Below are 11451 nucleotides of genomic sequence, written 5' to 3' on the forward strand. Positions count from 1 at the left end.
AAAACACTCCGGTTAGCCTAAAGAGCACTCCAGTTATCCTAAATAGCACTTAGCTTAGCTTAAATAGCTCCCCGGTTAGCTTAAGGGTTAGCAGTTTATGTTGGGGTTGTTCATGCCTCGCATGCCTAGCATGTTTTGTTCATGCCTCGCACGTCTGGCTTGCATAAATGTTGGCTTCACACTAGAAGCTAAGCTAGTTTCAAGTAAGCACTTGATTCAAGTGCACTTAAAATTCTCAAGTCGCACTTTAGATAACTTGGCTTCACACCTGGTGACAAAGTATACACTTGAAGCACAAGCTGTCAATCATCGTCCACGGCAAAATCAGAAATGCTATTGTTTGCCGGAAAATCATGGAGCCTTTGCCACGGAAAAACGTTTTATGTTGTTTACTCTTTATTTTGTCTTTAATTTTAACTCAGAGAGTTTAACATTACAGGAAATGCATAGGTACTTCCTTGTTTACGAGTACTTGGTGACAAAACAAAAAAACAGGCGACATCTTCTGAACTGAAAATCGATGGTTCAGGCTGTCTGTAAAGATGAAGTTCAAATAAGATCGTAAGTTTAACAATTTGTATCGGCTTTTCCTTCTTTTTTATGTTTACTTACAAAAAAGACTCTTCCATGGAGTCCTCAAACTGCGAGGCGTATATCCAGCCATCCATTTTGATTTTTTTTTGATTGATTTTAGTTCACGGCAAAATGTTTATCTGTCCTGGCACCGCAGCACGTGGCTTTCAGTTGGTTTCCCTTTTCCTATTGGTCAAGTACGTTCTCAAGTGTGGTGTTGGCCATACTTGGCGGCGTACTTCGGCTTCTTTGAACTACGAACGTTTCCATGGTCACTAAGTAAAGTTCAAGTTGGTAGGTTTTACCCCTTCACACTCAAGTAGGTTTCAAGTGCACTTATATTATACTTACAAACTCTAGTGTGAAGCCCCCAAATGTAAACACTCCTCACGGCCCGAAAACAAAGAACGCGACTGAGAATTTAAAGAATTTGATGACACGACAGAAAACGTAACTCGTACCAGCCGAGTACAAAAAACAAGACCAAGAACAATAACTCGTGGCCCTGAAGTCTTATCTCTCGGCCCATCACGACCCCAAAAAGAAAAAAGAATTTGATAATGCTACCGAACTCGGTCCGCCTTACGGCCCGAGTAATAAATGAAACAGTGGAATAATCAACCAGGGATCTATATCGGATTTCAAATACAACACACGCTGGGTAATACTAAAAGTTTGTAGAAAAGATGAAGCAATTTTTATCGTTTAATGAACCGGGAAGTTGTTGTAAGTGTCTCTGCAAGCTCTTTAATATCTTTTGGTGTTTCCGTTTGGAAAATTGGAACGATAATTCAGCTTCGATAAATTTGATATTTATCCATAAAATCGATAGCCCTGATTCAAAAATCGATAATTATCGATTACTCACAACGAAATCTTTTATCGAATTTCGAAAAAATTAATCGATTTTTATCGATTGTTAATCGAATGCTATCTATTATCGATATTATCGATTGACTACCCCGGGTTTTATCGCAATAGTTTTTTATCAAACCATGCACGTATGCAAACGGTTCCTGGAAAATATGAACATCATTTTTTTCTCAATGTTGGTTTGAAAGGCCCTTCGTAAGAAATGTTTTTGGTCCTTCACAGAATTCGTGTTTCAATACGATAATGTTGACTTGAACGAGGACACATACTGCGGCTAGTTCTGTTTATAATATGTAAGTTAACATTACAAAATAAATTGGTCAGATCACTTACCAGGCTACAATATTGATACTGTATGTTTTTACGTCCTTCTGTAAAGTCGATAGTTCCCATAAATTGTTAATTGTTTATATATTTTTTTTTATAGAGGAAAACTCGAAGCTCGCGTGAAATTCCTCGTCAGTTCATTTTGCTCGACGATTATTGATATACCATTTTTGGCATTTTTATGCCATTTAAACTACAATCATACAATTATCTACTTAAGATATGAACTAAGCAAGTAGTATTCTACTTAAAGGTCCTAACCGGTTTGCGACAGGAGCTTTTTTGTCGCATTAGTTGATGTTTTTCTCGCTAGTTTTAGCGGCTGTCACGCAATTTACCTCCAAAGAACGGTGTTTAAAGCTACTGATCATTTTTATAAAATTGTTACATGATTTAATTTTTCAGAAATTAGGAAGATGCCATACCAGTAAAGCTTATGTTTTTGTCTCCAATCTATACATTTTTGGGTTTGTGAGATACACTTTATGAAAGGTCGCAACCTGCTACAATTTGATGTTGACATCTGATCGATCGATCGCAGCATTTGGGTATTTTTCTCCTTTAATTGCAAGTTTTTTGGACAGCATTCCATTCAGAATACTTTATATTGAATAGCATGTAGCATAGCTTGAGTTCTTTCATTGTATTGTTATGGACTACTTGAAATATTGGGCTTTAGGTAAACAAAGGGCTTCCAAAAAAATGTGTCTCTTTGAAATTCCCGGGCTGGTGTTTGTGTGATGTCACGGTGGCCGGATACCGAATATTTTCAACGCTGATATCTTCATTGGCGCCCAGGCGTAAGTTTATCACTCCCTCCTGGGGTAATCTGTCGGGTACGCCAAGGGGGAAATTTGAATACTTCCCATTGTTCTTTGCATTTCTTGAGGATGAATGACTTCCAGTAAAAGCTTTGAATATGTGTACTTTAGTCGAAGTTCGACATGGATGTTTTTGCTTCACAAATGAGATATGGCAAGTAAACAGGTTTTACTATGTTGCTTACAGTAATTCTTAATAGTGTGATTAATCTAAGGGGAATACGATCTTCTAAAAATAATTTTATGAGTCTTGTTTGTTGGTTGGTTGTCATCAGCCACTGATCCACAATGAGTGGTAATAAGCATTTTGAATTGTTCTAGCGGCACACAAAAGTAACTTGTCAAAAGCCAAAGATTATAAAAATCAACATTTTAAACCTCAAAGTTTGCTATGAAAAGAATTGATCTCTCTTGAACTCTCGTTTTCGCCCCAAAATTTGCCGTTGAACGTAGGTTATTTCTGGTGTCATATTAGTCAGACATGCAAACCGGTGTAAACTGCAGGTTGCAGGAAATTAAAAATAAATAAAACAAAAAATAACATAAAAAAATAAAAAATTCACCGGGACAGAGACTGGCGCCATATTGTCTGAGGGCGCCCACGTGCAGTTTTTGTGGGTTTTGAAGATTAATGGCCGTCGATAGTTAAATAAAAAGATTGATATAAAGTCTTAAGGATAATCTGTAAAAGAGTACTGTTATAAAACCCCACATCAAGGCACTGGTTTAAAAAAGTAATGGTAATTAAGGCTACGCCTTTCAACATGTTATTTGATTGTCAATCCACATTTCCCAAATCATAAAAAGGAATCAACCAAGACCGAATTTACAATCATCTATTATTACTTAAATTGTACCAAAACTCTGTTTTTATGTTCAATTTTATTGTTCTTATTATGACTTAAATTTACATAGTATTCAGTTGCAGTGAGTAAAAAATTAATGTTTGTTGTTACTTTTGTTTGTTGTACTGCACCATGTTGACAAAACAATATGTCCCATTGTGTTCACAGACACCAAACTTTTAGTCGAGCATTTAAAGAGTGGAAGTTCTGCCAGCATGAGTTAGACTGTCTTCAAGGACTGAACTGGATGCATTGTCCTTCTTGCTCCATTTCTCAGCATTCTTGTCACGTGGATGGCAATATGAAACTTTATTGTTTTAAGTCATCAGGAAGGTCAGTATAAAGATTTATTGCACAGGAATGTTTACTTTTAGTCTGAGTCTATGGTTTCTTCTAAACATCACATTTTGCCTTAAATTTCTTAAGTTTCTTTTATGTTGCATGTAGCAATAATTGAATGTGAACTCAAGACACTTTTAACAATAATAGTTGTGGGCTGTGTGTATTGTAATTTTGTCTTACAGTGTACATTGTAGCAAAGATTTGATACATGTTCTTTTTCAATACTTCTCTGTTCACAGTCAGTGAAGGCATTCCTACTATAGAGATCTCTTCATTGCCAATAAGGACAATGTTGACAGTCACTTGAAGACGGTCATATGCAAAGTAGTTCAAATCTAAGGTTTATTGGGAACACTTTGTGTCTATCCCATTATTACACAATTATACCTAGTTATTTGCCCAGGAAATGTTTCTCTAACTCTTGTACAGTAAAATGTTGAGGTAGCTTTTTCTTCTTTTTCTTCTTTCCTTTTTTTTTTTCAGGTTAGACTTATCATACACGTATATACACTTTCTAGCAATTTTTTTGAAGTTTTGGTTATTTTTGAAGAAAATATTCCCTTTTTTGCTTTGAAATCACTTGTTTGTATGTTTAATTGATGTCCATATTCACAAACTCAGGCACTTTAATAATAACTCATATTTTGCTACGAAAATTCTTTTTAAAAGGAATTTAAGTTTCAGCAACAAATAAATGACCTCAGGCAAATTTGTGACAACTGATACCTGTGTTCTGAGAATGTCTAGTTCTGAAGCTTACTCAAATTGCATGTTGCCTTCAACAAGGTTTCTTTTGTTTTTGTAGGATAGTGATAATATATGTAGATGTGGCGATTCACACTGGAGGGCTGCAAACATCAAAGGAAGAAAGTCAGCCAAACTTGATGAGACTGGACTTGAAATAGCAGGTCAAAATATACTTTAAACAAATTATTACTCCCATGCTTTAAAGTTTATCACATACTGTAGCTGTTTTTGGCAGACAGACTTCCTCTGAGTGAGAACTCTTGTTATAGGTTGCAGGCATGGTGTGGCTCAGTGGGCTGTGAATATGTTCCAGGGGGAGTTGTTTGGTTATGCAAACTATATACATTTAAAAAAAAATGATACCTACTGGTGTCAATGTTTTTTGGGAGGATAAAGTTTGTAAATATAATATACTGTATTGGAAATGGGCAAGAAAGACTGGTGGTCCAGATGGAAGTGACATGAAACCTGCCTTGTCAGTAATGCTGTGCTTAAAGGTGCACAAACGTGTCAGGTAATAATCAATACTTGTAATCTCACAAAGTCTTTAACAGTACTTGTCATGAACATGAACTACAAGTTACATGTACATTCTTGGCAGCTTTTACCTGGAGAAATTGCTATGAATTGCAATGAAATTTCTAATATACAGGTCATATGGTTAGGCCGTTGGCAGGAGGGAAGTGCCCGTTCCACAGGTGAGGAAGTGGAGCAAATCAACTCTCACATGTCACAGTGCGGCAACACAACAAAGTACATGCTTCCTGAGAGTAAGTGGTAATCCTAAATGATAATGCACTCATGAAGACCCCTCCTTTTTTGTTTGTAATTATGATGGCCATTTTCATTGGAATAATTTGTTGTAATGATATTATTATTGACAATTCATGTATGACCTTGTTATAATTTAATATACCTACTAGGAATGAGTTGAATGTTTATGCAAACTGTTTTTCAAAATTTTCCAGACAGCTAGAGAAGGGCTCATTACTTAAGGAACAGGAAGAAAATTATAAGCATGGTACAGAGTCTTGCTCAATGATACACTCGCATAAGCTTTTTATTTTCCAATGATTTGTGGAAAGTCAGCTGTCATTCCCTCAGGGTTAACGCTGCATAAAATTTCAATAATTTCCATTATAAAAACATAAGTTTCCATGTCTGTTGAGTGAGGTCTTTTTAAGCACTTCATGGCCTTTGTCTTTTTAAGTTGTAAATCTCTCACAGTAGATAAAATGCAATTTCATTATTTTACAGCTGTATGTTAAGTTTTTGAAATGGTACTGTTTGTTTTCTTTAGTCAATTCTTGTTTATCTTCCATTGCTTTAATAGGCCGTTAAGATGGAAATTGCATCTCAAAAAGAGTTCAATGATGCTCTTGAAACATACCATGTTTCCTTACATCAGTTCAAACCAGAGGAATGGAAGAAAGTTGTGATTGACCATGCCAAAGGTAACTACTTTCTAAAGTCACAAATCAAATGTAAAAGGAGATCCTTGAGATACTATACGTCTTTCTGTATTACAGTAACTGTACAATATTGTATAAGGACTCCACCTTATTTGATTTTTTTTGTTTATCGGTGGGAGTGGTGGGAATAACTCCTTCTAGTGAACCATTTTCAATGACACAACTTAAGAGCAATTCTCCAGGAAAGTGAAGCTAAGTTGGAAATGAAAAATTTTAACCCCTCTTCATTTTTTGTGTGGAGGTAGGTTACCTGGAGGGATGAACAAAAACAACCATATTTGGATCAGCACATGTGTCGTTATCATGGTAACCGCACTTGATGACGTCGGCCTGAAGTCTATGTTTTGACTAAAAAATTCACTCTCAAATAAACGACTCTGGTTCTCGAGTGCATGTCAACCAATTCAAATGAAATTCATACAGACGGCAGAGGCACTCTCCCAGTTTATAAAATTTGCCGTTAAAGTATTTTGGGTTTTATAATCAAGAAGACAATGTTCATATTACTATGTTACCTGTCAGCCATTTTGACAAGTAGGAAAAACAAGTACAACGATATTCGTAATTTCTCCGAAAGTACTATTTCCCAAAAAAACAAATTAGCAGCAGCGCTTACATAGATATTGATGTTTATAAGTATTATGAAATCTATTTGGGGAAATTATATTCTGGCCATGGGTGTTGAAGACATCAGAGACAAGTTGCAAAAAATTGCAAAATTGGAAATGTTGAGGGCTCCAGTATTTGGCTCAAACAGGCCTTAGATAGAGAATATCAGCTTCAGAAACCTGTTTTTCCATTCATCGTATCTGTTATCTGCATTTGATCGGTTAGATTTTGGCCAACGAATTTGAAGAAATACAAATTGAAACAAAGCCTACCTTGCAACTTTTGGGAATTTCTTCAGGATGCTTTTGTCGTGTAGGATGGGTCTCTCCTCAGTTTGCTTGCTCCATTTTCTTGACCAATCTTGCACAGACTCTAGTGGAAAGGACAAATCTAACTGGCTAGCCTTGCCGAACATCTACTTACTTTTAGACCAAAGATGATGATGCATTAACCCGAATAAAGAACAGTTGAACAGGTCAAACACAGTTGTGTGTCGAGTATCGAAATAATTCATCAATACAATCCATCCAGGAAGTTAAATAGATGCATCAAGATCACAGCTAAGCAAATGCATGTCTGCGGCGATTCTGAATAAAGTCTTTGGCTAACTCAAGCCGTACATTCCGTGGTGCATGGTTGAGAAGCGAAGAAATCGTTGTTTACGACCTGTTTTAATACGACCAAACGTATGTAGACCGGAAATGCGAGGAGCAAAACTGCTGACCAGATGTACTTTAAAATGCGATATATGTGCTTCTTGTTTGTTTGTTTGTTTGTTTTTGTACCTTTCAGATATAGTGACATTGTCGCAATGGCATTGTCTCTTCTTTAGTTATTTCTGGTACAATATATCATTGACAGAGGGATAAAAGGACGACTTTTGATCCGCTTTTATGACTGTTTTACAGTGGTGAATTAAGAGGACAAAATAAAAGCGCTTCACTGATCGTTTTACGCAACCACATTAGCCGCCCATGTTTCCTGGGTTTGTTATTTTTTTTAATTCATTGCTTATGGGATATTAAGGATGGCCTGCATGTAAGATACGTCTCTCGTTTGGGGCATTAGCGTACACATTAGAAGTTACGAAGTTGGAATATTTGACCCACCTCACATCCAGAAATAAATAAGTCTTCTCCAGGCCGATAAATTTTCACATTTAGTACCTAATCCCTGCCCAAATTTTGGCATTCTTTCTGTTTGTTTATTTATTTGTTTGTTGTTGTTTTTTGGGGTGGGGGAGGGGTGACCGGAAGTAAATTTGTGCCGTCGATCAAAAACACTGTAAGGGAAATTTGCATATCGTCGTGTGGAGGAAAATATCCTGGCCGGGTAATGGAAAGTTGTTCTTTTTCAAATCCCAAAAGGGACGTTTGTGAGTGCAGTAGAAAAAAATACAAAACTCAGTGAATGTTAAAGGGATATTTCCAGGCACGCGCAAGCCTACGGACTTGGTATAAGCTGTTATGAAATCAGTGTATCATTTCACGTGCGAATTTTTCATTCTCTTGTCACGAATAGTTAATCATAACTGAATTTGTAATTGCATTTTCAGTCTAAAAAAGCAATCTTTTTTGGGGTGCGGCTATTATGATCATGCATTCAATTTTCACCCAAGCTTCAGTTCAGCTTCATTTCCTTTGTTTTTGTTTTCATTCCGTTTTTCGGTTTTCGTTCTTTTTTTTTTTTTTTTTTTGACTTTCTTCACCATTGCCATTGTAAAACAACTTCATAACAAGAGGATATCATTACACTTACATCCAGTGTTACATCCCATTACATTGTGTTACATCCGGTCAGCAGTCGTGTTTCTCGGACTTCCGCCTATGCGTTCAGTTTATTTACTATTCTTGGCTTGTCGACTATCGCAATATCTGACTCGGTTTTAGCCAAAGTCGTTACTTTGAATTGTTCAAAAGCATGCTTTCTCTTTGTACATTGATCTCAAAACATTTACTTTACTTCCTGGTTGGATGATATTGATGAATAGGTGCTCGATGGCAGAAATCGCAAGTATTACGAACATGTTTTGGACCTTATCAACTATTCTTTGTCAAGTGTATGCAGGCTACTTGTATCATCATCTCTGGTCTGAAACGCGGCAAACTGGATATTCGATGGGAGTAACTGTTAGATTAGAGTCTGCGCTAGATTTGGTCAAGAAAACGGAGCGTGCGAAGGAGAGACACTGGAGAGAACCACGCGACGAAAGCATCCTGAAGAAATTCCCAAAACCTTAAAGATAGGTTTTGTATCAATTTATATTTCATCAAATTTGTTGGCTAAAACCTTATTTACTAAATGTAGGTAGCAGACAAGATGATAAAAGATACTTTTGAAGCTGATTTTTTCTCTCTAAAGCCTGTTTGAACCAAATACTGGAGCCCTCAAAATTACCAATTTTGCAATTTTTTGCAATTTATGTCCCAGGTGTCTTCAGCACTTAAGCCCAGAATATAATATTTTCCCCAAATTCATTTTATAATAGTCAGAAACGTCAATATCTGTGTAATCTCTGCTGCTAATTTGGTTTATGTGGAAAGAGTACTTTCGGAGAAATTACGAATATCGTTGTGCTTGTTTTTCCCGATTGTCTAAATGGCTGACAGGGAACATAGTAAGACGAGCATTTTCTTCTTGTTTATAAAACCCAAATTATTTTAACAGCAACTTTTATAAACTGGGAGAGTGGCTCTACCATCTGTATGAATTTTATTTGAATTGGTTCACATGCACCCGAGAACCAGACTCCTTTACTTTGACTTTTTGAGAATGGAACTTTTGCTCAAAACATGGCCCTTAGGCCGACGTCATCTAGTGCGGTTACCATGGCAACGATACATTTGCTGATCCAAATATGGTTGTTTTTGTTTATTCCCCAAGGTAACCTACCTCCACACAAAAATTAAAGGGGGGTTAAAATTTTTCATTTCCAACTTTGATTCACTTTCCTGGAGAATTGCTCTTAATGGAATATGTACATATCTATTTATTTTTAATTACAATAGAAGTGGAGGCCTTGCAGGCAACCTGACTGGTGTTCGACTCCAAGATGAAATTGAACCGTTGGTTTCAAATATAGAGCTCACCACTCATGCAATGAACAGATTATCAGGTATTCATGACTTTGCAGCTCTTTCATCTACAAATTTCAGTAAACTTACTTCATCGAAAGCATTAAATATTGTCTTTGGTGTTTCTTGGGGTGAAACCTGTTACTAACATTATTAATTCATTTTGTTTCGTCCTTTGCATTGAAACTCCTTATGCTTTGCAATATCTTGCATTCTGTCATTATCTTGTATTTATTCCGGATTATTTGAAGTGGTGTTTAGCAATGGAAAATAGCTACTTCCTTAATCTATTTTATTGTGTTTAATGTCCTTTTTACCTTGTTAAATCTGATGCAGATTCATGCAAGTAGCGAACGCGACTTTGCAGTAAGATCAGCGCGGACAAGGGTAAATTGGCTTCTTGTCTTCAACAGTACAATGCAGAAAGGAATTGTAGTGATCAAGAATCCAACTGCATCTTGTCTGAAGTCATGAAAGGAAACTTTCCTTGGGGAAATAATGCAGGTTAGCCGTTTGACATTGTTTGCTCATAAAGGGCTAACGCTCAAAACATCAGCACTCTCATATCTCTTTACGGTGGCCAATGTACACCCGTAGCTGTAGTTATCAACTGTTGATAAACCAAAACGACGTAGCAACACAGTTGTTTTAGAAACTAATCCCGTTATCCATTTGAGACATTACTCTATTGAACTTTCCATTCAGTATAGCCTGTTTATTCGCAACAGACGTACACAAGCGCCGTGATTGTCTTAATAAGTCACAAACGTTCCTAATCCTTTCTTCATTTTTCCAGGCCTTTTTTTATTGTTATGTCATTTAAGGGGTACAGCTTATAATGGGGATTTAGTTCTTTGTTCTAACCACTTTGAAGTTTTTCTTCTTCAATAAAGTTGTTTGTTATATAAACATGTCCCTGTATGCAAAAGTCATGTATAACTGTTGTGACCAAAGCACTCTCCCTCCGAGTCGGTCCATTTTATTACTTTACTAACTTGATTGCTGTCCACGGCTGCGTGTTACTCAGACTCTGCCTTTCACAGTCTTACACTGTATTTTAGTAATTGAAGGGTTTTATGCAAAACTATTGTAAGTGATGATTTTGGCCATTTTTTTGTTTATTTTGTTAATTTCATTCAGTCTGGGTATTCTTGCTTCGCCGTGCTGATGAGGCCCAACAAGGCCGAAACAGCTTTTAAAAATTGCTCTTCAATTACTCCTAACAGTTTATACAATTTTTGTTTATGGAGAATCCATTTTGAGCACAGCTAGTCAAACAAGAATAGGCATGACTCTGTCCTGATATTGGGGCAGCAGCATTGGCGCAGTGGTGAGAGCGCTCCCCTCACCTCCAATGTTTTCCCAGCCCTGGTATTAAGTTCGTACACGTTGCATAATATGAATGAGTTGGAATATCCGCCAAGTAAAGTGAATTTGTACTTTGAAAGTATCAGGAGTTGGGGGGAGGGGAGAAGCTTATTGTTTCCCTCCCCCCCCCCCCCCCCCTTGCTCGCAGACTATAACTACTACTTATTATTAAGCCCCATTACAACCTCTCACACATATCCATTAAAGTATTCATTGGCAGCAGTAAATGTCATGGAAAATAATAATGGTAAAACTGACTCCAGTTATAATGAAGAATGTCACAAATGAACCTAGAATATAGTGTGAATTAAGGCATCAGGAGCAAGTTGCAGTATTTTGTATTTAATGCAAGAAAAATAGCTGTAAAGTATTTACAGCAACCGCTGCATGAAAATTATCA

At 36.7% G+C, this 11451-nt stretch overlaps 1 pseudogene; it reads left to right on the forward strand.

The window, feature by feature from the left end:
• Nucleotides 1-2717: 2717 nt before the first annotated feature.
• Nucleotides 2718-10882, forward strand: LOC146459269 (uncharacterized; annotated as a pseudogene).
• Nucleotides 10883-11451: the final 569 nt, after the last annotated feature.

The sequence above is a fragment of the Pavona decussata genome, unplaced genomic scaffold (assembly GCF_977016875.1).
Source record: "Pavona decussata unplaced genomic scaffold, jaPavDecu1.1 SCAFFOLD_223, whole genome shotgun sequence".
NCBI classification, from domain to species: domain Eukaryota; kingdom Metazoa; phylum Cnidaria; class Anthozoa; order Scleractinia; family Agariciidae; genus Pavona; species Pavona decussata.